At 39.8% G+C, this 23,766-nt stretch overlaps 1 long non-coding RNA gene across 1 annotated transcript in view; it reads left to right on the forward strand.

Annotated features, from left to right (window-relative positions):
* The first annotated feature begins 3,727 nt into the window (after nt 1-3,727).
* LOC137221825 (uncharacterized) overlaps nt 3,728-23,766 on the forward strand; it is a 56,982-nt gene continuing 36,943 nt past the window's right edge. Inside the window, exon 1 of the long non-coding RNA XR_010942155.1 lies at nt 3,728-3,828. This is a non-coding gene — a long non-coding RNA (uncharacterized lncRNA). The remainder of the gene's footprint in view (nt 3,829-23,766) is intronic.

Consider the following 23,766-nt stretch of genomic DNA (forward strand, 5'->3'; position numbering starts at 1 on the left):
GAACGGCGCCGGAGGGGAGTTTTTCTCTGTGCTCTGTCAGCCTGACCTTCCTTGGGCCCTGTTTTGTTTTGTGCCAGCCATAATTACCTAATTTATGTATTTCTGGTAAATATGAGTGTAGCTCGGAGCCATTAAAGACATTAGTACAGGTCTGAGACCCAGGATGTCTGGAGTTGAGCTCGAGCAGGACAGCTGCCCAGGTCAACGACCCAGCGAGTGCCCCACGGGCCTCTGTTGCTGGATTCTTTGAGTGTGGAGATGTGGGAAAGGAACTTGGCAGGCAGTAATCTGACCTGGTAACTGTCATCCATGAACACTAAAGGGAGAACTTACTTGACTCCCTTTCACTTTAGCACCCTGTGAAGCTGGTACGATGGGCTCCGTTTTACAGATGAGAAGACTGAGGCACAGAATGATTCGTCCAAGTTCACAAAGCCTGTAACTGCTGGAGCTGGTGTTTGAACCCAGATCTTCAGACACCTGACCTTCCTTATAAACAGTCGTCTAGGGCCAAATGCCCAACAGAAAATCAATCTAATAACACAGTAGTTTTGTCCTTCTCTACCCCTTCTGTCTCGTCAAGGTACTTGTTTCACTGCCCAGCAGGACCAAATTAAGGGTGTAGGCAGAAATGGAGAGAGCAGCCTTTCTGTTTGTTTTACAACTAACCCAGGGTAAGAGTGACCAAAGGGAAAGATGTTTGGGGTGGGGGTGGGGGGATGGGAAATGCAGTGGGGATTTTGTTGTTTCCAGAACAGTCATCTAACTTTGATCAGGGAGGGGCGGGTCTAGGGTCTCAATCTTATCCCTCATCAACATATGTGAAACTATAACTGCTGGTGGACCCCTAATCCGGAGATGTCCGTAAACTGTTTTAGGGACAGTTTCCTAGCTTTTCATCCACAAAAGCCCTTCCGAGAACTCCTGATCTTAAGATGGTGTGTGCCAGTGTGAGGAGGTACAAGGGATTTGGTGAGATCTCTGCTCTTCCAACCCAGCTCTTCAGCTGTGTTTGAAACAAAGACGTGGTCCAAGTGCCAGAATCTCTGCCTGGATAAAAATAGACTAGTCTTTCGAGCTGATGGCTGTGGCTGAATCCTTGAGCATGAAAGCAGTAGACTGAACAAAACTCCCCACTCATACCCACACCCGGTGGATAGCAGAGGGCACGGGAACAGAAATGCCCCAGGCCCACGGAGGACTTTTATTTTATGTTGCTCGTCTGTTTCATGGGTTACTCGGGCACTCTGCTGCCCCTTCTTAACGCTTCTCTGAACCAACGCAAGTCAGACCTTGGCCAAATTTATTCGCTCTCCAGGTCTTAGTTCCTTATTGATAAATGGAGTGATTGAATTAGAGCCTTTCTGAGATCATACGCATTTCAAAATCTATGATTCCTCTTCATTGACTGTATGGGACCAGGGCAGAGATGGGGAGTGGGGATGGGGTGGGAGGGGACGGTAGGAGCAGTGTGCCTGGGGCCACCAATAAGGAGATACATTGTCTATAGCGAAGTCAAACAGCTAAGAGCTGGTGTGCTTTTTTACTGAGCTGGCAATTCTAAACCAGGTCATGATAAAATATTCCTCCCTGCAAGGTGTCCTGTTGGTATGCCTCCTTTTGGTATGCCACTGAATGAGACTTTTTTTTTTTTTAAGATGAACCGGTTTTCAAGGCAGAAATAGAGACACAGATGTAGAGAACAAACGTATGGACACCAAGGGGGGAAAGCGGGGGGCGGGGGTGGTGGTGGTGTGAGGAATTGGGAGATTGGGATTGACATGTGTACACTGATGTGTATAAAATAGATAACTAATTTAAAAAAAAGATTTTTTTTGATGTGAACCATTTTTAAAGTCTTTATTGAATTTGTTACAATATTGCTTCTGTTTTATGTTTTTGGTTGTTTTTTTTTTTTTTTTGGCCAAGAGTCATGTGGGATCTTAGCTCCCTGACTAGGGATCAAACCCTCACCCCGTGAATTGGAAGGTGAACTCTTAACCACTGGACTGCCAGGGAAGTCCCTGAATGAGACTCTTTTGGTTGGTAGTGATAGAAACCAAACTCAGAATGGCTTAAATAAGAAAGGATTTTGTTGGCCCACAGAAGTGAAGAGACCAGGAGATGCAATTGCATTCAGAAACGGTTGTATCCAGATGCACAATGACGTCATCAGAGAGCTGCCCCCTCTGTCTCTTCCCTCAGCTTTATTTCATTTTCAGGCAGGGTTTCTCACAGTACCAACATAGCCACCAGGTGGGCATAGCTCCAGGTGGGCATTCTATCAGCTAAAGTACCTCAGAGAGTCCCTCTGTCCCCAAAATTTCAGCAAAACTTCTAGGCTTTACCCTGGACCAACTTGGTTCCCATGACCACCTCTAATCTACTTGGATGGAATATGCTGACTCATCATCTGCCTAGTCAAGCTCAGGGGCAAGGTCAGCACATGAACTGAGAATGATGGAGGGTCCTTTCTCCCAAAGAATATGGAGGGAGTGTTACTAGAAGAACGGTAAACAGATGTTCAGCGCCAAAGCAGTAACTGTCCATCATATGTTCCTGTCCCCAAAGATGGGCTCATATTATTTCTCTGGCATATCCCCCCTCTCCCACCCACTTCCTTCCCTGTCTTCCTCCCAGAGCTGAAGATTCCACCTCCTACTCCAGTGAGGTCTTCCAGCTCACAGTAGCCCATCTTCCTGTCAACTCCAAAGAATTATTGTGCATGCCTGTCACTCTGATACTTAATTAAGATCAACTGTTTATTTGTTGTTCATTGTAAAAGTAACACGTGTCTATTTTAGAAAAATAGAGAAGAAACAAAAATATTATCTGTGGCTTGCCTTCTTAGTGGCAGGGCATCCAGGATGGCATTATCATAGAACAGGACCAGTCTACCTTATATGAGAGCAGCCTGCCTTCTCCCAATTCTTCCAGCTAATAAGAGGACTATTTTAATGCTTTATCAGCCAGAGAACAGGTGCCTTTCCTCTCCTAGTTTCACGTACAGTTTACATGAAAGTAAAGCTGATTTGGGATGGATTTATTGTGAATGGTAATAACGGATAGCATCCATTAAATATTCAGTATACTGACCATTCACCTATGTTTTATTATTGAATCCTCACAAAAACATTGTGAGGTAGGAACTGTGGTTTCTCCATTTGGCAGATAAGGAAACAGACGTCCAGAGGTTAAGCAACTTGTCCAAGATGACATACCTAGTAAATGGTAGAGACAGGATTTGAACCCAGGCCTGTCTCCAAATCCTGTGCTCTTAAGCCCAAGTTACACTCTACATACTGCCTGACTCGTACTACTTGATTGGTAATATTAATGGTGGTCTGCCTAATTGCTGATAGCTTTCCAATGAAGTCATTTCGGGTATGCTCAGGTGACTGTAATTATATGGAACTCAAATCAAAAGCAGCACCCCTCCCCCCCGTCCTTCCCCGGAAAAAAAAATCCTTCAAAAAGAGCACATATTCCATTATATTATAGATTCAGCCATTCATTACTCTATCCATTCCTTCACCAAATATTCATTTACTGGGTGCTTTGTAATAGACAGTGCGATTGACTCTGAAGCGTCCCTTCCACCCATTGATTAGGCTTTAAGACAGTCATGATTAGTCAGCTCTCTCTTGCTACTGATTGGTTGAAGGGTAGGCAGGCCCAAGCCAGTTTGGGCCAATGAGAAGTGAGTATGGGCTCTTAAGGCCGTCTGGAAGGAAGCCCTGCATCTCTGCCGCAGGCAAACTAGTGGCCGGCGCCATGTTGCAGCCCGAGGGAGAAACCCATCTCGGCCTGAGGCGGACGTGTGCAGAGGTGAGTGCTGCCAGAAGCCGATTTTGAGCTTCAACATCGTACTCTCTGAGGTACGGCTTTTTTTTATTGTAGTATTGCTTAAGCTGGTTTGAGTCGAGTTTTTAGCACTTGTGGCCCAGCTTTTTAAGTACCCGCCCAGGTGTGTAGGGTGTCTGCCTCACACTGGCTAGGCAGGCGTTCAGCCGCAGCCGGGCCTGCCTAGTGATAAGTCTGTATAGCCACTCAAGCTGCTCATCTCCTGAGCCTGACTGGACGTTCCCCGAGGGCAAGGACACCCTAATTCTTTTTGGCACCCTGGATGCACGTGCTGGAAAACTGCCGTGGAAAACCTCTGTGGAGTGTGTGTGTGTGTGTGTGTGTGTGTGTGTGTGTGTGTGTGTGTGTGTGTGTGTCTGGGTTTACCTCTGATACCAGTGACAGGTTCAGGGAGGGGATTTATGTTTTCGAGTATCTGCTTTCTGTTCCAGCTGTTTTACATATACAGAAGCTAATTTCTTCCTTGAGCAAATCCCGAGTCAGCTGCGGTGATGATTACGTGTTTTATCGATGAAGAGCCTAAAGCCTAGACGAGTTTTAAGCTCACGTAACTTGTAGGTGATGGAGGTGAGAGCCTGCTGTCTGTTCACGCTACACAGTTATCACAGGATACTGTAGTGCAGCCTATAGGTGGTGGCCCCAAACCAGAGGAAACCCTTTTCACTACAGGTGTAATCTATTAACGAAACACCTAGGATTTGCCCTCTGCTCTCTCTCTCTTTGTGTTTGTACGGGAGGTCCATTGTAAACACGTGTGGCCAGCTTGTCCCTAGAACCTGAGAACAAATGACTTCATTTTAATCCTTTATCATGGGGTCAAAAGAGAATAATCAGTCCCTTCCTGTGGGCAGCCTGGCTAATAAAGTATTTAACTTATCCAAGCTCATCCTTTGCCCCAGATGCAAAAATGATGGTAGACGTCTATTGTACAGTATTTCTTTGTACTTATTTAATTTGCTCTTGGAAGAGTGACTATAGTCAGTATGTGCTTTAAAAGGGAACTTGAGGGCTTCCCTGGTGGCGCAGGGGTTGAGAGTCCGCCTGCCGATGCAGGGGACGCGGGTTCGTGCCCCGGTTTGGGAAGATTCCACATGCCGTGGAGCGGCTGGGCCCGTGAGCCATGGCCGCTGAGCCTGCGTGTCCGGAGCCTGTGCTCCGCAACGGAAGAGGCCACAACAGTGAGAGGCCCGCGTACCGCAAAGAAAAAAAAAAAAAAAGAAAAAGGGAACGTGAAAAATCCCTCTAAAAGTTCTCTTCCTCTACTGCTTTCGTAAGTAGAGATATAAGAGGGATGTGTTATATTTTTTTAAATTCCCATTTTACAGTGGCTTAAGGTCATTATTTTAGATTGGATTTCATCAAATATTAGTTTAAGAAATGTTACTAATAAAATGCTAATCACTGTGCTAAGCTCTGGGGGTAGGTGATCAACACAAACGTAGGCCTTTGCTGTGAAGCACATGTAATCTGTGGTACTACAAGGTTGGTTTGAGTGTCTGTGTTGACTATAAGAGCCCCTGATAGCATCCTACAATTTTGGATTTGGAGTGTAAACACTAAAGGCATAATCCTTTTTCTTTAAAAATGGAGTGCTAAAAGCTGTTGTCCGTGAATTTTAATGTTCTGGGTAATTGGCCCTTTATTGACCCTCATTATAATTGAAGGCCAACCTCTGCTATAGTCAACAGCTCTTTTCCAGATTATTGAATATCATTGATGATATTAATTACTATGCTTGGGACAAATTTCTTCCCATCTACCCATAACTGGTAGGGGAAATGGGTCCTTTTAGGATCATATTTATTACAGTGCCTTATTCCCATGTTGTAGACACAGAACACAGTTTCTTATAAAACACTTAGTCAGGAATTTAGTATATTCTGGAAACATTCGTATTCAAGGTAAAAATAATGCTGAGACTTTCTTCCTGTGGCTCTGAAGACCAAAAGATGGATCTGGCTAGAGCAAGAAGTGCTTGGGAAAAATATTTTCTCAGCTCTGTACTTAAATGTGTATTTATTGATGAATTCTTGGAACACATCAACCATAAGAGGTTTCAGCAAAATCCAGCCTTTCAGCTGAATCTCTGGCAGCTTTGTACATGAGAGGTGGTGTCATATCAGCTTTCTGGTTCATGTTCGTGATTTGACAGTGTCTGTCTTTGATACTTGGCCACAAGAAGGTATGTAATTTGTGATATATTTAAGTGGGAAACAGCTGAACTGTTCATGGCCCCCAGGTCACAGAGATTATGCCTTGTTTAATCAGATGTATCACCCTGCTCTGATGCACTGTATCTTTCAAAGTGTACAATTCAGTGATTTTTAGTATATTCACAAAGTTCTGCAATCATTAGCACTAATTCCAGAACATTGTTATCACCTGAAAAAGAAATGTTATGGCCATTAGCAGTTATTTCCTCTCTCCCTGCTTCCCTTGCTCTGGCAACAGCTCATCTACTCTCTGTCTCTATGGATTGTCTACTCTGGATATCTCTTATAAATGGAATCATACAATATGTGGTCTTATGTGACTGGTTTCTTTTACTTCACATGCATTTAAGGTTTGTCCATGTTGTAGCATGTAACAGTACTTCGTTCTTTTTTTATGGCTGAATAATGCTACATTGTATGCATATATTACATTTTATTTATCCACTCATCAGTTGATGGACATTTGGGTGTTTACACCTTTTGGCTATTGTGAATAATGCTGCTGTGAACATTCATGTACAAGTTTTTGTGTAAGAAAAACTATTTTGTAAGAAAAAGTATTCTCTTGAATATATACCTAGGAGTGGAATATCGGGGACATACAGTAATTCTAGGTTTAACTATGTGAGGAAGTGCACTGTGTTTTACACAGTGGGTGCACCACTTTACATTTCCAACAGCAATGTATAGGGATACCAGTTTTTCCACATCCTTGCCAACACTTTTTATTGTCTGTCTTTTTAATTGTAACAATCCTGGAGGATGCTGACACACTGTATTTCCATGGTAGAAAGTATATTTTCACATTTTTAGGATTAGAGGTCTGTTCACTACAAAATCAGCATTTTAATCTAAATCTTTGTCTTATTTTTGACCTCCTGAAGCCTGCAATTTGAATAATTCCACTGTTGTGTTATTTGCTTTCATGTACAGATTAATCTTTGAAAATTCTTAATTATAGCTTGAGATTTGCCAGCTCTCTTGTGGACTTTATTGAAAGTACCAGCTATACTTGAAAAAGCTCATAATTTAGATAAAAATTATTTTTAGTCTTTTGACTACATTCCCTTGCCCCAGTCCGTTTTTAATGCTTCAGACTGTTATATAATGTTATTGAAATAACTGCTAAACACAGATTTTCAAAGGCATTACTAAACACATGCAGTAACAAAACTTTCTTCTTTGCTTTATAAGTCACCCTCGCCGTTGACTTTGAAGGTATTTCCAAATTATTTATTGACATTGTACATTAAGCTCTTTCTTCAAGGAGGGCTCTGTGAGCCAGAAAAATAGTAAATTTTTCCTACCCTCGTAACAAATTTTTAAGTGTACAATACAATATGGTTAACTAGGCACAGTGTTGTTCAGCAGATCTTCATCTTGCATAACTGAAATTTTATGCCTATCGATTAGCAACTTCCTGACCTTAACCTCCTCCCCCCAGCCCCTGGCAAGCAACATTCCACTCTGTGATTCTATGAGTTTGACTATTTTAGATGTCTCATGTAAGTGGTATCATGCATTATTTATTATTCTATGACTAGCTTACTTCCCTTAGCATAATGTCCTCTGGGTTCATCTATGTTGTTGCATATTGCAGAATTTTCTTCTCTTTAATGCCTAAATAACATTCCATTGTATATGTATACCACATTTTCTTTACCTCTTCATCCCCTGATGGACATTTACATTGTTTCCACATCCTGGCTGTTGTGAATAGTGGCTGCTGTGAACTTGGGGGTGCAGATATCTCTTCAAGATCCCGATTTCCATTCTTTTGGATATATACCCAGAAGTGAGATTGCTGGATCATATGGTACTTAGATTTTTAATTTTTTGAGGAGGCTCCATGCTGTTTTCCATAGCAACTCCACCATTTTGCATTCCTACCAACAGTATACAAGGGTTCCTGTTTACCCACATCCTCACCAACACTTGTTGTATTTTGACTTTTTGGTAATAGCCATCCTAACACGTAGAAGCTTTGTGGTCTTAATTTGTGTTTCCCTAATGATGAGTGAAGCTGAGCCATCTTTTCATATTCATGTGGGCCATTTGTGCATCTTCTTTGGAGAAATGCCTGTTTAAGTCTTCAGCCCATTTTTTTTTTTAATTGGGGTATAGTTGTTTTACAATGTTGTGTTAGTTTCTACTGCACAGCAAAGTGGAGTTTCCTGTGCTATAGAGCAGATTCTCATTAACTATCTAGTTTATACATATTAGTGTATATATTAATCCCAATCTCCCATTTCATCCCACCACCCCTTTACCTGCTTGGTGTCCATACGTTTGTTCTCTACATCTGTGTCTGTTTCTGCCTTGAAAACCCGTTCATCTCTACCATTTTTTTAGATTCCACAAATATGCATTAATATACAATATTTGTTTTTCTCTTTCTGACTGACTTTACTCTGTATGACAGTCTCTAGGTCCACCCACGTCTCTGCAAATGACCCAATTTCGTTTCTTTTTATGGCTGAGTAATATTCCATTGTATATATATACCACATCTTCTTATTCCATTTGTCTGTCGATGGACATTTAGGTTGCTCCTGTGACCTGGCTATTGTAAATAGTGCTGCAGTGAACATTGGGGTGCATGTGTCTTTTTGAATTATGGTTTTCTCTGGGTGTATGCCCAGTAGTGGGATTGCTGGGTCATATGGTAATTCTATTTTTAGTTTTTTAAGGAACCTCTGTACTGTTCTCCATAGTGGCTGTATAAATTAACATTCCTACCAAAACAATGCAAGAGGGTTCCCTTCTCTCCACACCCTCTGCAGCATTTATTGTTTGTAGATTGTCTAATGATGACCATTCTAACCAGTGTGAGGTCATACCTCATTGTAGTTCTGATTTGCATTTCTTTAATAATTAGTGATGTTGAGCATCTTTTCATGTGTTTGTTGGCCATCTGTATGTCTTCTTTGGAGAAATGTCTATTACTCTTCTGCCCATTTCTGGATTGGGTTGTTTGTTTTTTTCATATTGAGCTGTATGAGCTGTTTGTATATTTTGGAGATTAATCTTTGACCATTTATTCATTTGCAAATATTTTCTCCCATTCTGAGGGTTGTCTTTTCATCTTGTTTATGGTTTCCTTTGCTGTGCAAAAGCTTTTAAGTTTCATTAGGTCCCATTTGTTTATTGTTGTTTTTATTTCCATTACTCTAGGAGGTGAGTCAAAAAAGATCTTGCTGTGATTTATGTTAACAGAGTGTTCTTCCTATGTTTTCCTCTGAGAGTTTTATAGTGTCTGGTCTTACATTTAGGTCTTTAATCCATTTTGAGTTTGTTTTTGTGTGTATGGTGTTAAGAAATCGTCTAATTTCATTTTTCTACATGTAGCTCTCCAGTTTCCCCAGCATTGTTTGTTGAAGAGACTGTCTTTCCACCATTGTGTACTGTTGCCTCCTTTGTCGTAGATTAATTGACCATAGGTGTGTGGGTTTATTTCTGGGCTTTCTCTCCTGTTCCATTGATCTATATTTATTTTTGTGCCAGTACCATACTGTTTTGATGACTGTGGCTTTGTAGCATATTCTGAAGTCAGGGAGCCTTATTCCTCCAGCTCTATTTTTCTTTCTCAAGATTGCTTTTGCTATTGGGGGTTTTTTGTGTCTCCATACAAATTTTAAGATGTTGTAAAATTCATTTTTCTGTGAAAAATGTCATTGGTAAATTGATAGGGATTGCATTTGAATTTGTAGAATGCCTTGGGTAGTATAATCATTTTAACAATATTGATTCTTCCAATCCATGAACACGTATATCTTTCCATCTGCTTGTGTCTTCTTTGATTTCTTTCACTAGTGTCTTATAGTTTTCTGAGTACAGGTCTTTTACCTGCTTCGGTAAGTTTATTCCTAGGTATTTTATTCTTTTTGTTGCAGTGATGAATGGGATTGTTTCCTTAATTTCTCTTCCTGATCTTTTGTTGTTAGTGTATAGGGAATGCAAGAGATTTCTGTGTGTTCTTATTTATGCAACCTTACCAAATTCATTGATTAGTTCTAGTAGTTTTCTGGTGGCATGTTTAGGATTTTCTATGTATGGTATCATGTCATCTGCAAACAGTGCCAGTTTTACTTCTTCTTTTCCAATTTGTTTTCTTTTATTTCTTTTTCTTCTCTGATTTGGAAGCTAGGACTTCCAAAAGCTATGTTGAATAAAAGTGGCGAGAGTGGACATCCTTGCCTTGTTCCTGATCTTAGAGGATATGCTTTCAGCTTTTCACTGTTGAGTATGATGTTAGCTGTAAGTTTGTTGTATATGGACTTTATTGTGTTGAGGTATGTTCCCTCTATGCCCACTATCTGGGGAGTTTTTATCACAAATGGGTGTTGAATTTTGTCAAAAGCTTTTTCTGCATCTATTGAGATGATCATATGGTTTTTCTTCTTCAATTTGTTGATATGGTGTACACATTGATTGACTTGTGTATATTGAAGAATCCTTGGGTGGGAGGGAGGGAAACGCAAGAGGGAAGAGATATGGGAACATATGTATATGTATAACTGATTCACTTTGTTATAAAGCAGAAACTAACACACCGTTGTAAAGCAATTATACCCCAATAAAGATGTTAAAAAAAAAAAAAAAGAATCCTTGCATCCCTGGGATAAATCCCACTTGATCATGGTGTATGATCCTTTTAACGTGTTGTTGGATTCTGTTTGCTAGTATTTTGTTGAGGATTTTTGCATCTATACTCATCAGTGATATTGGTCTGTAATTTTCTTTTTTTGCTAAACTCATTAGTTCTAGTAGCTTTTTTAAAACTAGTAATTTATTGAGATGAAATTAATAAAACATAAAATTAACCATTTAATTCAGTGGCATTTAGTATATTCTCAGTGTTGTGCAACCACCATCTCTGTCTAGTTCCAAAATATTTTAATAACCCCAATGTAAAACCTTTACTCATAAAGTAATTTCTCCCCATTATTCTCTTCCCCCAGAGCCTGCCAGCCAACAGCCTTCTTTCTATATCAATAGATTTGTCTATCCTAGGTATTTCATGTGAATGAAATTATACAATATATCACCCTTTGTGTCAGCTTTTTTCACTTAATTGGAGGTTCATCCACATGGTAGCATGAATTCGTACTTCATTTCTTTTTATGGCCGAGTACTATTCCATTGTTTATACATACTACAATTTATTTAACCATTCACCCATTGATGGTCATGTGTGCTATTTCCCTCTTTTGGCTGTGGTGGATAGTGCTGCTATTATGAACATGTGTAAATGTATTTGCTTGAGTACCTGTTTTCCATTCTTTTGGGTTTATACCTAGGAGTGGAATTACAGGGTCATGTGGTAATTCTGTGTTTTTTTTTTTTGCGGTACGCGGCCCTCTCACTGTTGTGGCCTCTCCCGTTGTGGAGCACAGGCTCCAGATGCGCAGGCCCAGCGGCCATGGCTCACGGGCCCAGCCGCTCCGCGGCATGTGGGATCTCCCCGGACCGGGGCACGAACCCATGTCCCCTGCATCGGCAGGCGGACTTTCAACCACTGCGCCACCAGGGAAGCCCCTGTGTTTAACTTTTTGAAGTCTAGTACCTTTTTTGTAGATTCCCTAGATAGATGATCATGTTGTCTATGAGTAAAGATAGTTTTACTTGTTCCCGCTAATCTCATTGCATCTTATTCCTTTCTTGCCTAATTGTATTGGCTAAAGCCTCCAGTACAGTGGTAAATGGAAGTTGTAAGAGTATATACATCCCTGTTTTGTTTTTTTTTACTGAAATTAGGAGGAAAATATTCAGTGTTTTCCCATTAAGTATGATACTAGCAGAAGATGTTTTGTAAATATCCTTTATAAAGTTGAGGAAGTTTCCTTCTATTCCTAGTTTGCTAAGAGTTTGTTTTAAATTAAGAGTGTATGTTGGGTTTTGTCAAATGCTTTGTCTGTATCTATTTGGATAATCATATGGATTTTTCATTTTCAGTTTTTCACTGTTGTGAGTTGCATCGGTTGATTTTGAAATGTGAATCCAATCTTGCATTCCTTGTGTAACCCTTTGATCATCATGTGTCATCCTTGTAATTGATTGTTAAATACTATTTGGTAAAGTTTTGTGTAGAATTTTTCCATTTATGTTCACAGGGGATATTAGTCTGTAGTTTTCTTTTCTTGTAATTTTTGTCTAATTTTGGTATCAGCATAATGGATTAGAATGGATTGAGAAGTATTCCCTCCTGTGCAGTTTTGTTTTGGGAGGAGATTCTGTAGAATTGGTATTATTTCTTCCTTAAGTGTTTGGTAGAAATCACCAGTGAAACCATGTGGGCCTAGAGTTTTCTTTATGGAAAGGTTTTTAACTGCAAATTCAATTCAATAGATATAGGGCTAATTAGGTTATCTAGTTCTTTCCTTTCTTATTTTTTAATAAATTTATTTATTTATTTTTGGCTGCATTGGGTCTTCATTGCTGTGTGTGGGCTTTCTCTAGCTGCAGTGAGCGGGGGCTGAGTGGGGACTACTCTTTGTTGTGGTGCATGGGCTTCTCATTGCGGTGGCTTCTCTTGTTCCGGAGCACGGGCTCTAGGCATGCGGGCTCAGTAGTTGTGGTGCATGGGCTTAGTTGCTCTGGGGCATGTGGGATCTTCCCGGACTAGGGCTCGAACCTGTGTCCCCTGCATTGGCAGGCGGATTCTTAACCACTGTGCCACCAGGGAAGTCCCTCTTTCCTTTTTTTTAAACATCTTTTTTTGAACTATAATTCAGATACCAAAAAACGTACAATTCAGATACCAAAAAACGTACAGTTAAAATGTACAATTCAAAGGCTTTTTGTATGCTCAGAGTTGTGCAATCATCAATACAAGTTTCTTTTAGAACATTTTCGTTACCTTAAAACGGTTGGTACCCATTAAGCAGTCACTCTTTAATATCCCCTCCTCCTCCCCCAGCCCCTGGGAATCTCAAATCTACTTTCTGTCCATAATACATTTACATTAAATGTCCAGATTTGTTTATTCTGGACATTTAATGTAAATGGGTTTATAAAATATGTGATCTTTTGTGACTGGCTTCTTTTACTTAGCATAGTATTTGCAAAGTTCATCCAAAAAATGTATGTATCAGTATTTCATTTCTTTTCATTGCTAAATAATATTTCATTGTATGAATATACCATGTTATTTATCCATTTATCAGTTGATGGACATTTAGATTGTTTCCACTTTTTGGGCATTATGAATAATGGTGCTGTGAATATTTGTGTAGAAGTTTTGTGTGTGGATATGTTTTCTATTCCCTTGGCTATGTAAAATTTACAATCTTGATTTTTAGCTCAGATTGTCCTCCCTCTCACTAATAACAGTTAATGAAATTTAGTTCATATTTATATGTATCAGCTACAGTGATAGCTTTGGGAAACTCTCCATGTGGGGTAAACAGGCTGGTTCCCTTTCTTTGCCAGACTTCTCATTGACCAAGAAAAATTTTGCACAGAAGACTTAGATGAAATCTATAACTTCCCACTTCTCCTTTGATCTTACTGCCTTGGCACTCTCTTCTCATGCTTTCAGATATGGGTTGGAAATGGAAGACCCTCTCTGAAGGAATGTTGAGTGCCTCTGGATGACCCCTGCCAAGGTCTGGTAGTTGGGAATATACAGGATAATGAAAATGCAGGCCAGTAACAAAACAGTGTGACTTTTATTAATTAGGATATGTGAGGTTGGAAATTTGTATGCATTTCTGGTGTTCACATCACTCTTCATCTGATTCACCTTGACCCTTTATGTATGTTTTTTGGGAGAGCATTAAAAACAAAATTCCCCTCTTCTTTTAGATTTCCTTAGATGTCTTAGATTTTTCTCTTATATTTCCTTGAAATCTAACATGTCTTGAGCACTTGCTGTGTGGTAGTAACTGAACTAAAACAGCTTAAATATGTTGTATCTCATTTAATTCTCATTCCTTTAAGATGTTGGTATTACTTCCATTTTTCAGTTGTGGAAGTAGGCTTAAAGTGGCTGTAGAACTTTCCCAAGGTCACAGACTTAGTGAAGGACAAAAGTAAGGCTTGAACCCACATTTGTCTCATTATGAAGTTGTAACTACTAAGGTCTAAAATTATTAACAGTATTTGTGCCACACATTCTTTTGTATTTAAAATGAGCAGTCGTGTATGCTATGAGTTTTTTTTATCTGTCACATTGGCAATCTGTTTGTGCATGGCTGCTATCTCAGGGTGAGTACAACATATAAAAGATTGGGAGAGAAATCTATTAATATTAAATGAGTAAGTCCTTGTCTGTGCTGAACTTCAACTCTTCCTTTAGCACCCGGCACAACAACAACACCTTTTCATAGGCTTTCCTGAAAAACAGCTGCACTATGTATTCAAAGTACTTTGTACCAGCCTCTGATACAGTGAATGGCAATTATACTTTGCTTGTCCACTCTTAGATATTTTATATATATCTGTATCTATATATCTATATTTACATACCATAAATTTACATACCATAAAATTTACTCGCTTTAAATGTACATGTTAATGATTTTTATTAAATTTACTGAGTTGCAAAACCATCATTATAATGCAATTTTAGAACATTCCATCTTCCCATACAGTTCCCTCATACCTATTTTCACTTAGGCCCTGATGCCATCCCCAGCCATAGGAAGCCATTGATCTGCTTTCTGACTCTATAGCTTTGCCTTCTCTAGACATCTCATATAAGTGAAATCAAGCAATATGTGGTCTTTTTAGTATGACTTCCTTTACTTAGCATAATGTTTTTGAGATTCATCCATATTATAGCATGCATCATTATCTTTTTTTTATTGCTGTGTAGTATTTTATTGTATGGCTCTGCTGCATTTTGTGTATGTGTTCATTTATTAATGTTGTGTTTATGTTGATGGACATTTGAGTTTGTTCCCCCCTTGGCTGTTATGAATAATGGTGCTGTGAATATCTGCATGCAACTCGTCGTGTGCCCATGTTTTTTTCCTTTTGAATAGACACAGAGCAATGGAATTGATGAGCCACGTGTCTCATCTTTGATTCCTTGAGGGCAGGAACATCACGCTGAAGTTTTAGTATTGGCTTAGTGGTCTTTTAATTGACTCCTCTAGCACACTTGCCACATACTTGGTAGTGAAACTGATCAAGAGGTATTTATGATATAGTTTCATGTTCTCTGAATCTTTGTTTGGTTTTAGTGCACAATATCCCCTATTACCACCACTTGGAAAGAGTTTTATTTTTTTATTTTTATTTTTTTTACATCTTTATTGGAGTATAATTGCTTTACAATGGTGTGTTACTTTCTGCTTTATAACAAAGTGAATCAGTTATACATATGTTCCCATATCTCCTCCCTCTTGCATCTCCCTCCCTATCCCACCCCTCCAGGTGGTCACAAAGCACCGAGCTGATCTCCCCATGCTATGTGGCTGCTTCCCACTAGCTATCCATTTTACGTTTGGTAGTGTATATATGTCCATGCCACTCTCTCACTTTGTCACAGCTTACCCTTCCCCCTCCCCATATCCTCAAGTCCATTCTCTAGTAGGTTTGTGTCTTTATTCCTGTCTTACCCCCAGGTTCTACATGGCAACTTTATTTTTCTTAGATTCTATATATATGTGTTAGCACATATATAGTATTTGTCTTTCTCTTTCTGACTTACTTCACTCTGTATGACAGACTCTAGGTCCATCCACCTCACTACAAATAACTCAATTTCGTTTCTTTTTATGGCTGAGTAATATTCCATTGTATATATGTGCCACATCTTCTTTATCCATTCATCTGATGATGGACACTTTGGTTGTTTCCATCTCCTGTCTATTGTAAATAGAGCTGCAATGAACATTTTGGTACATGACTCTTTTTGAATTATGGTTTTCTCAGGGTATATGCCCAGTAGTGGGATTGCTGGGTCAAATGGTAGTTCTATTTGTAGTTTTTTAAGGAACCTCCATACTGTTCTCCGTAGTGGCTGTAACAATTCACATTCCCACCAGCAGTGCAAGAGGGTTCCCTTTTCTCCACACCCTCTCCAGCATTTATTGTTTCTAAATTTGTTGATGATGGCCATTCTGACTGGTGTGAGATGATATCTCATTGTAGTTTTGATTTCCATTTCTCTAATGATTAATGACGTTGAGCATTCTTTCATGTGTTTGTTGGCAATCTGTATATCTTCTTTGGAGAAATGTCTATTTAGGTCTTCTGCCCATTTTTGGATTGGGTTGTTTGTTTTTTGTTATTGAGCTGCATGAGCTGCTTGTAAATTTTGCAGATTAATCCTATGTCAGTTGCTTCATTTGCAAATATTTTCTCCCATTCTGAGGGTTGTCTTTTGGTCTTGTTTATGGTTTCCTTTGCTGTGCAAAAGCTTTGAAGTTTCATTAGGTCCCATTTGTTTATTTTTGTTTTTATTTCCATTTCTCTACGAGGTGGGTCAAAAAGGATCTTGCTGTGATTTATGTCATAGAGTGTTCTGCCTGTGTTTTCCTCTAAGAGTTTGATAGTTTCTGGCCTTACATTTAGGTCTTTAATCAATTTTGAGCTTATTTTTGTGTATGGTGTTAGGGAGTGTTCTAATCTCATACTTTTACATATACCTGTCCAGTTTTCCCAGCATCACTTATTGAAGAGGCTGTCCTTTCTCCACTGTACATTCCTGCCTCCTTTATCAAAGATAAGGTGACCATATGTGTGTGGGTTTATCTCTGGGCTTTCTATCCTGTCCCATTGATCTATATTTCTGTTTCTGTGCCAGTACCATACTGTCTTGATTATTGGTAGCTTTGTAGTATAGCCTGAAGTCAGGAAGCCTGATTCTTCCAGCTCCGTTTTTTGTTCTCAAGATTGCTTTGGCTATTCGGGGTCTTTTGTGTTTCCATACAAATTGTGAAATTTTTTGTTCTAATTCTGTGAAAAATGCCAGTGGTAGTTTGATAGGGATTGCATTGAATCTGTAGATTGCTTTGGGTAGTAGAGTCATTTTCACAATGTTCACTCTTCCAATCCAAGGACATGGTATATCTCTCCATCTATTTGTATCATCTTTAATTTCTTTCATCAGTGTCTTATAATTTTCTGCATTCAGGTCTTTTGTCTCCTTAAGTAGGTTTATTCCTAGATATTTTATTCTTTTTGTTGCAGTGCTAAATGGGAGTGTTTTCTTAATTACACTTTCAGATTTTTCATCATAGTGTATAGTAATGCCAGAGATTTCTGTGCATTAATTTTGTATCCTGCTACTTTACCAAATTCATTGATTAGCTCTAGTAGTTCTATGGTAGCATCTTTAGGATTCTCTATGTATAGTATCATGTCATCTGCAAACAGTGACAGCTTTACTTCTTTTCCGATTTGGATTCCTTTTATTTCCTTTTCTTCTCTGATTGCTGTGGCTAAAACTTCCAAAACTATGTTGAATAAGACTGGTGAGAGTGGGCAGCCTTGTCTTGTTCCTGATCTTAGTGGAAATACTTTCAGTTTTTCACCATTGAGGGTGATGTTGGCTGTGGGTTTGTCATATATGGCCTTTATTATGTTGAGGAAAGTTCCCTCTATGCCTACTTTTTTATCATAAATCGGTGTTGAATTTTGTCGAAAGCTTTCTCTGCATCTATTGAGATGATCATATGGTTTTTTTCCTTCAATCTGTTAATATGGTGTATCACCTTGATTTATTTGCGTATATTGAAGAACCCTTGCATTCCTGGAATAAACCCCACTTGATCATGGTGTATGATCCTTTTAATGTGCTGTTGGATTCTGTTTGCTAGTATTTTGTTGAGGATATTTGCATCTATGTTCATCAGTGATATTGGCCTGTAGTTTTCTTGCTTTGTGACATCCTTGTCTGGTTTTGGTGGCCTCGTAGAATGAGTTTGGGAGTGTTCCTCCCTCTGCTATATTTTGGAAGAGTTTGAGAAGGATAGGTGTTAGCTCTTCTCTAAATGTTTGACAGAATTCGCCTGTGAAGCCATTTGGTCCTGGGCTTTTGTTTGTTGGAAGATTTTTAATCAGTTTCAATTTCAGTGCTTGTGATTGGTCTCTTATTTTCTACTTCTTCCTGATTCAGTCTTGGCAGGTTGTGCATTTCTAAGAATTTGTCCATTTCTTCCAGGTTGTCCATTTTATTGGCATAGAGTTGCCAGTAGTAATCTCTCATGATTTTTTGTATTTCTGCAGTGTCAGTTGTTACTTCTCCTTTTTCATTTCTAATTCTATTGATTTGAGTCTTCTCCCTTTTTTTCTTGATGAGTCTGGCTAATGGTTTATCAATTTTGTTTATCTTCTCAAAGAACCAGCTTTTAGTTTTATTGATATTTGCTATCGTTTCCTTCATTTCTTTTTCATTTATTTCTGATCTGATTTTTATGATTTGTTTCCTTCTGCTAACTTCGGGGTTATTTGTTCTTCTTTCTCTAATTGCTTTAGGTGCAAGTTTAGGTTGTTTATTCGAGATGTTTCCTGTTTCTTAAGGTAGGATTGTATTGCTATAAACTTCCCTCTTAGAACTGCTTTTGCAGCATCCCATAGATTTTGGGTCGTCGTGTCTCCATTGTCATTTGTCTAGGTACTTTTTGATTTCCTCTTTGATATCTTCAGTGATCACTTCGTTATTAAGTAGTGTATTGTTTAGCCTCCATATGTTTGTATTTTTAACAGATCTTTTCCTGTAATTGATACGTAGTCTCATAGTGTTGTGGTTGGAAAAGATACTTGATACAATTTCAGTTTTCTTAAATTTACCAAGGCTTGATTTGTGACCCAAGATATGATCTATCCTGGAGAATGTTCCATGAGCACTTGAGAAAAATATGTATTCTGTTGTTTTTGGATGGAATGTCCTATAAATATCAATTAAGTCCATCTTGTTTAATGTATCATTTAAAGCTTGTGTTTCCTTATTTATTTTCATTTTGGATGATCTGTCCATTGGTGAAAGTGGGGTGTTAAAGTCCCCTACTATGAATGTGTTACTGTCGATTTCCCCTTTTATGGCTGTTAGTATTTGCCTTATGTATTGAGGTGCTCCTATGTTGGGTGCATAAATATATACAATTGTTATATCTTCTTCTTGGATTGATCCCTTGATCATTATGTAGTGTCCTTCTTTTTCTCTTCTAATAGTCCTTACTTTAAAGTCTATTTTGTCTGATATGAGAATTGCTACTCCAGCTTTCTTTTGGTTTCCATTTTCATGGAATATCTTTTTCCATCCCCTTACTTTCTGTCTGTATGTGTCTCTAGGTCTGAAGTGGGTCTCTTGTAGACAGCATATATATGGGTCTTGTTTTTGTATCCATTCAGCTAATCTGTGTCTTTTGGTGGGAGCATTTAATCCATTTACATTTAAGGTAATTATCAATATGTATGTTCCTATTCCTATTTTCTTAATTGTTTTGGGTTCGTTATTGTAGGTATTTTCCTTCTCTTGTGTTTCTTGCCTAGAGAAGTTCCTTTAGCATTGTTGTAAAGCTAGTTTGGTGGTGCTGCTCTCTCTCAGCTTTTGTCTGTAAAGGTTTTAATTTCTCCATCAAATCTGAATGAGAGCCTTGCTGGGTACAGTAATCTTGGTTTCAGGTTTTTCTCCTTCATCACTTTAAATATGTCTTGCCAGTCCCTTCTGGCTTGCAGAGTTTCTGCTGAAAGATCAGCTGTTAACCTTATGGGGATTCCCTTGTGTGTTATTTGTTGTTTTTCCCTTGCTGCTTTTAATGTGTTTTCTTTTAATTTAATTTTTGACAGTTCGATTAATATGTGTCTTGGCGTGTTTCTCCTTGGATTTATCCTGTATGGGACTCTCTGTGTTTCTTGGACTTGATTAACTATTTCCTTTCCCATATTAGGGAAGTTTTTAACTATAATCTCTTCAAATATTTTCTCAGTCCCTTTCTTTTTCTCTTCTTCTTCTGGGACCCCTATAATTCGAATGTTGGTGCGTTTAATGTTGTCCCAGAGGTTTCGGAGACTGTCATCAGTTCTTTTCATTCTTTTCTCTTTATTCTGCTCTGCAGTAGTTATTTCCACTATTTTATCTTCCAGGTCACTTATCTGTTCTTCTGCCTCAGTTATTGTGCTATTGATCCCATCTAGAGTATTTTAAATTTCATTTATTGTGTTGTTCATTGTTGCTTGTTTCATCTTTAGTTATTCTAGGTTCTTGTTAAATGTTTCTTGCATTTTCTCTATTCTATTTCCAAGATTTTGGGTCATCTTTACTATCATGAATCTGAATTCTTTTTAGGTAGACTGCCTATTTCCTCTTCATTTGTTAGGTCTGGTGCATTTTTATCTTGCTCCTTCATCTGCTGTGTGTTTTTCTGTCTTCTCATTTTGCTTATCTTACTGTGTTTGGGGTCACCTTTTTGCAGGCTGCAGGTTCGTAGTTCCCGTTGTTTTTGGTGTCTGTCCCCAGTGGCTAAAGTTGGTTCAGTGGGTTGTGTATGCTTCCTGGTGGAGGGGACTAGTGCCTGCGTTCTTGGTGGTTGAGGCTGGATCTTGTCTTTTTGGTGGGCAGGTCCACGTCTAGTGGTGTGTTTTGGGGTGTCTGTGGATTTATTATGATTTTAGGCAGCCTCTCTGCTAATGGGTGGGGTTGTGTTCCTGTCTTGCTAGTTGTTTGGCATAGGGTGTCCAGCACTGTAGTTTGCTGGTCGTTGAGTGAAGCTGGGTGCTGGTGTTGAGATGGAGATCTCTGGGAGATTTTCGCCATTTGATATTATGTGGAGCTTGGAGGTCTCTTGTGGAGCAGTGTCCTGAAGTTGGCTCTCCCACCTCAGAGGCACAGCACTGACTCCTGGCTGCAGCACCAGGAGCCTTTCATCCACATGGCTCAGAATAAAAGGAAGAAAAAGTAGGAAGAAAGAAAGACGGTAAAATTAAAATAAAATAAAGATAAAATAAAGTTATTAAAATAAAAAATTTTTAAGAAAGAAAATTTTTTTAAAGTAAAAACAAAAAATGGACAGATGGAACCCTAGGACAAATTGTGAAAGCAAGGCTATACAGACAAAATCTCACACAGAAGCATACACATACACACTCACAAAAAGAGGAAAAGGGGAAAAAATCATAAATCTTGCTCTCAAAGTCCACCTCCTCAGTTTGGGATGATTCGTTGTCTATTCAGGTATTCCACAGATGCAGAGTACATCAAGTTGATTGTGGAGCTTTAATCCGCTGCTCCTGAGGCTGCTGGGAGGGATTTCCCTTTCTCTTCTTTGTTCGCACAGCTCCCAGGGTTCAGCTTTGGAGTTGGCCCCGCCTCTGCATGTAGGTTGCAGGAGGGCGTCTCTTCATCGCTCAGAGAGGACGGGGTTAAAGGAGCAGCTGCTTCGGGGACTCTGGCTCACTCAGGCTGGGTGGGAGGGAGGGGCACAGAGTGCGGGGTGAGCCTGCGGCGGCAGAGGCTGGCATGATGTTGCACCAGCCTGAGGTGCGCTGTGCGTTCTCCCGGGGAAGTTGTCCGTGGATCAGGGGACCCTGGCAGTGGCGGACTGCATAGGCTCCCGGGAGGGGAGGTGTGGAGAGTGACCTGTGCTCGCACACAGGCTTCTTGGTGGTGGTGGCAGCAGCAGCCTTAGTGTCTCATGCCCGTCTCTGGGGTCTGCGCTGTTAGCCACGGCTCGCACCCGTCTCTGGAGCTCTTTTAAGCAGCGCTCTTAATCCCCTCTCCTTTTGGGAGGTCTGAGGTCTCTGCCAGCGTTCAGTAGGTGTTCTGTAGGAGTTGTTCCACGTGTAGATGTATTTCTGGTGTATCTGTGGGGAGGAAGGTGATCTCTGCGCCTTACTCTTCCACCATCTTCCCCTCTGCCAAGAGTTTTATTTTTATCTCCGTTCCTTGTAATGCTAGCAAACAACCCTAATGGCTTTGGATGACCTAGATTCTTATTTCCAGCATAATCCCATGTATACTCAAAGGCAGTACTTTTCCAAGACCATGCCACATTAATAGAAAAGCTATGGCTTATTTACATCGTGTACACATATTATTCTATTGACTATTTATGGTGAGGGTATAGAAGGTGAACAGTATAAACTTTTTATTCAAGTGGGCTGGATAGAGTTAGGAAAGTTTTTTGGGTTTCTGATGTGGTCTATATCAGTGGTCCCCAACCTTTTTGGCACCAGGGACCGGTTTTGTGGAAGACCATTTTTCCACGGACCTGGGTGGGGGGGTTAGGTTCAGGAGGTAGTGCGAGTGATGGGGAGCAATGAGGAGCAGCAGAAGCAGCTTCGCTTGTTCGCCCGCTGTCGCTCACCTTCCCTGCTGTCGCTCACCTCCTGCTGTCCGGTTCCTAACGCGGACTATCAGTCCATGGCCTGGGGGTTGGGGATCCCTGGTCTGTATGAACTGTTGTGAGATTAGCATGTCTAACCGAATAAAGTAAAAAATGTTTCCCTAGCAAAATGCTTTTTTTTCATTTTAACTGGGAAACAGAAGCTTGATTAAAAAAAAAAAAAAGAGACCCCTTTAGTTACTAATGCTCTTAAGAGCCACTTACTGCCAGTTAATAGAGATTAGCTGAAGGTCTAAAAACATATTCAACTAGTGTAAATGCCTCTGTATTTTCAACACTCAAAATCAGGCTCTTACTTGCCAAACTAAGAATAAATTTTGCATCAATTTTCATTTATAAACAACTGTCTTCCTCACTTTGAGTGTAGCCTATGTGCCCTATATAGCTTGAAGAAATAAGTTTGTTGATTTTCCTTTAGGTGTTAGTGAGACAGGTTCCTTGTATATTTGACAAACCAAAGGGTATTGTCATCTCTGAGCAGCTGTTTTTACCATCAACATCCCCAAGGGATAGGACACGTTTATTTAAAAATAAACTTACTTATTTATTTATGACTGCGTTGGGTCTTCGTTGCTGCACATGGGCTTTCTCTAGTTGCGGTGAGCGGGCGCTCCTTTGTTGCTGTGCACGGGCTTCTCACTGCGGTGGCTTCTCTTTGTTGCGGGGCACGGGCTCTAGGCGCGCAGGCTTCAGTAGTTGTGGCTCGCGGGGTCTAGAGCGCAGGCTCAGTAGTTGTGGCACACAGGCTTAGTTGCCCCATGACATGTGGGATCTTCCCAGACCAGGGCTCAAACCTGTGTCCCCTGCATCGGCAGGCGGATTCTTAACCACTGTGCCACCAGGGAAGCCCAGCACACGTTTTTAAGAGAAGGAATTATCATTGTTAATTATCATTGTTAAATGTCTAAGTCCAAATTGATATGGTAGTAAAAATGATTAGATTAAATGAGATCATGTCAAAAGGCTGATATAGAATGGTCAATATAGGTTCATTTAATCTAGTTAGGAGCTTTGTATTAATAATTTCTCAGTAGTGCTTAAGAACATGGACTTTTGAGCCAGATGCCCAGTGTTTAAAAAAAAAAAAAAGTCGTACTTAACCACTTCCAAGCTTTGTGACCTAGGCAAGTTAGTTGTTTAAGCCACAGTCTCCTCATATAAATACAATGAGGTTAATAGTACTACTTTATAGGGTTGCTAAGTTTAAATGAGATAATATATTGAAACATGATGCCTGGCACAAAGTAAGTGCTCAGTAAATGTGAAACACTAGCTTAGTTTAACAACAGAAAAGCAACACCAGTTCCCTGGGAGCTTGTAGACTAGAGGCATGTTCTCTGACATGTGATAAATGTGGCCTCATTACAAAGATTTTTCATTCAGACTTCAAT

The sequence above is a fragment of the Pseudorca crassidens genome, chromosome 3, assembly GCF_039906515.1.
Source record: "Pseudorca crassidens isolate mPseCra1 chromosome 3, mPseCra1.hap1, whole genome shotgun sequence".
NCBI lineage: Eukaryota > Metazoa > Chordata > Mammalia > Artiodactyla > Delphinidae > Pseudorca > Pseudorca crassidens.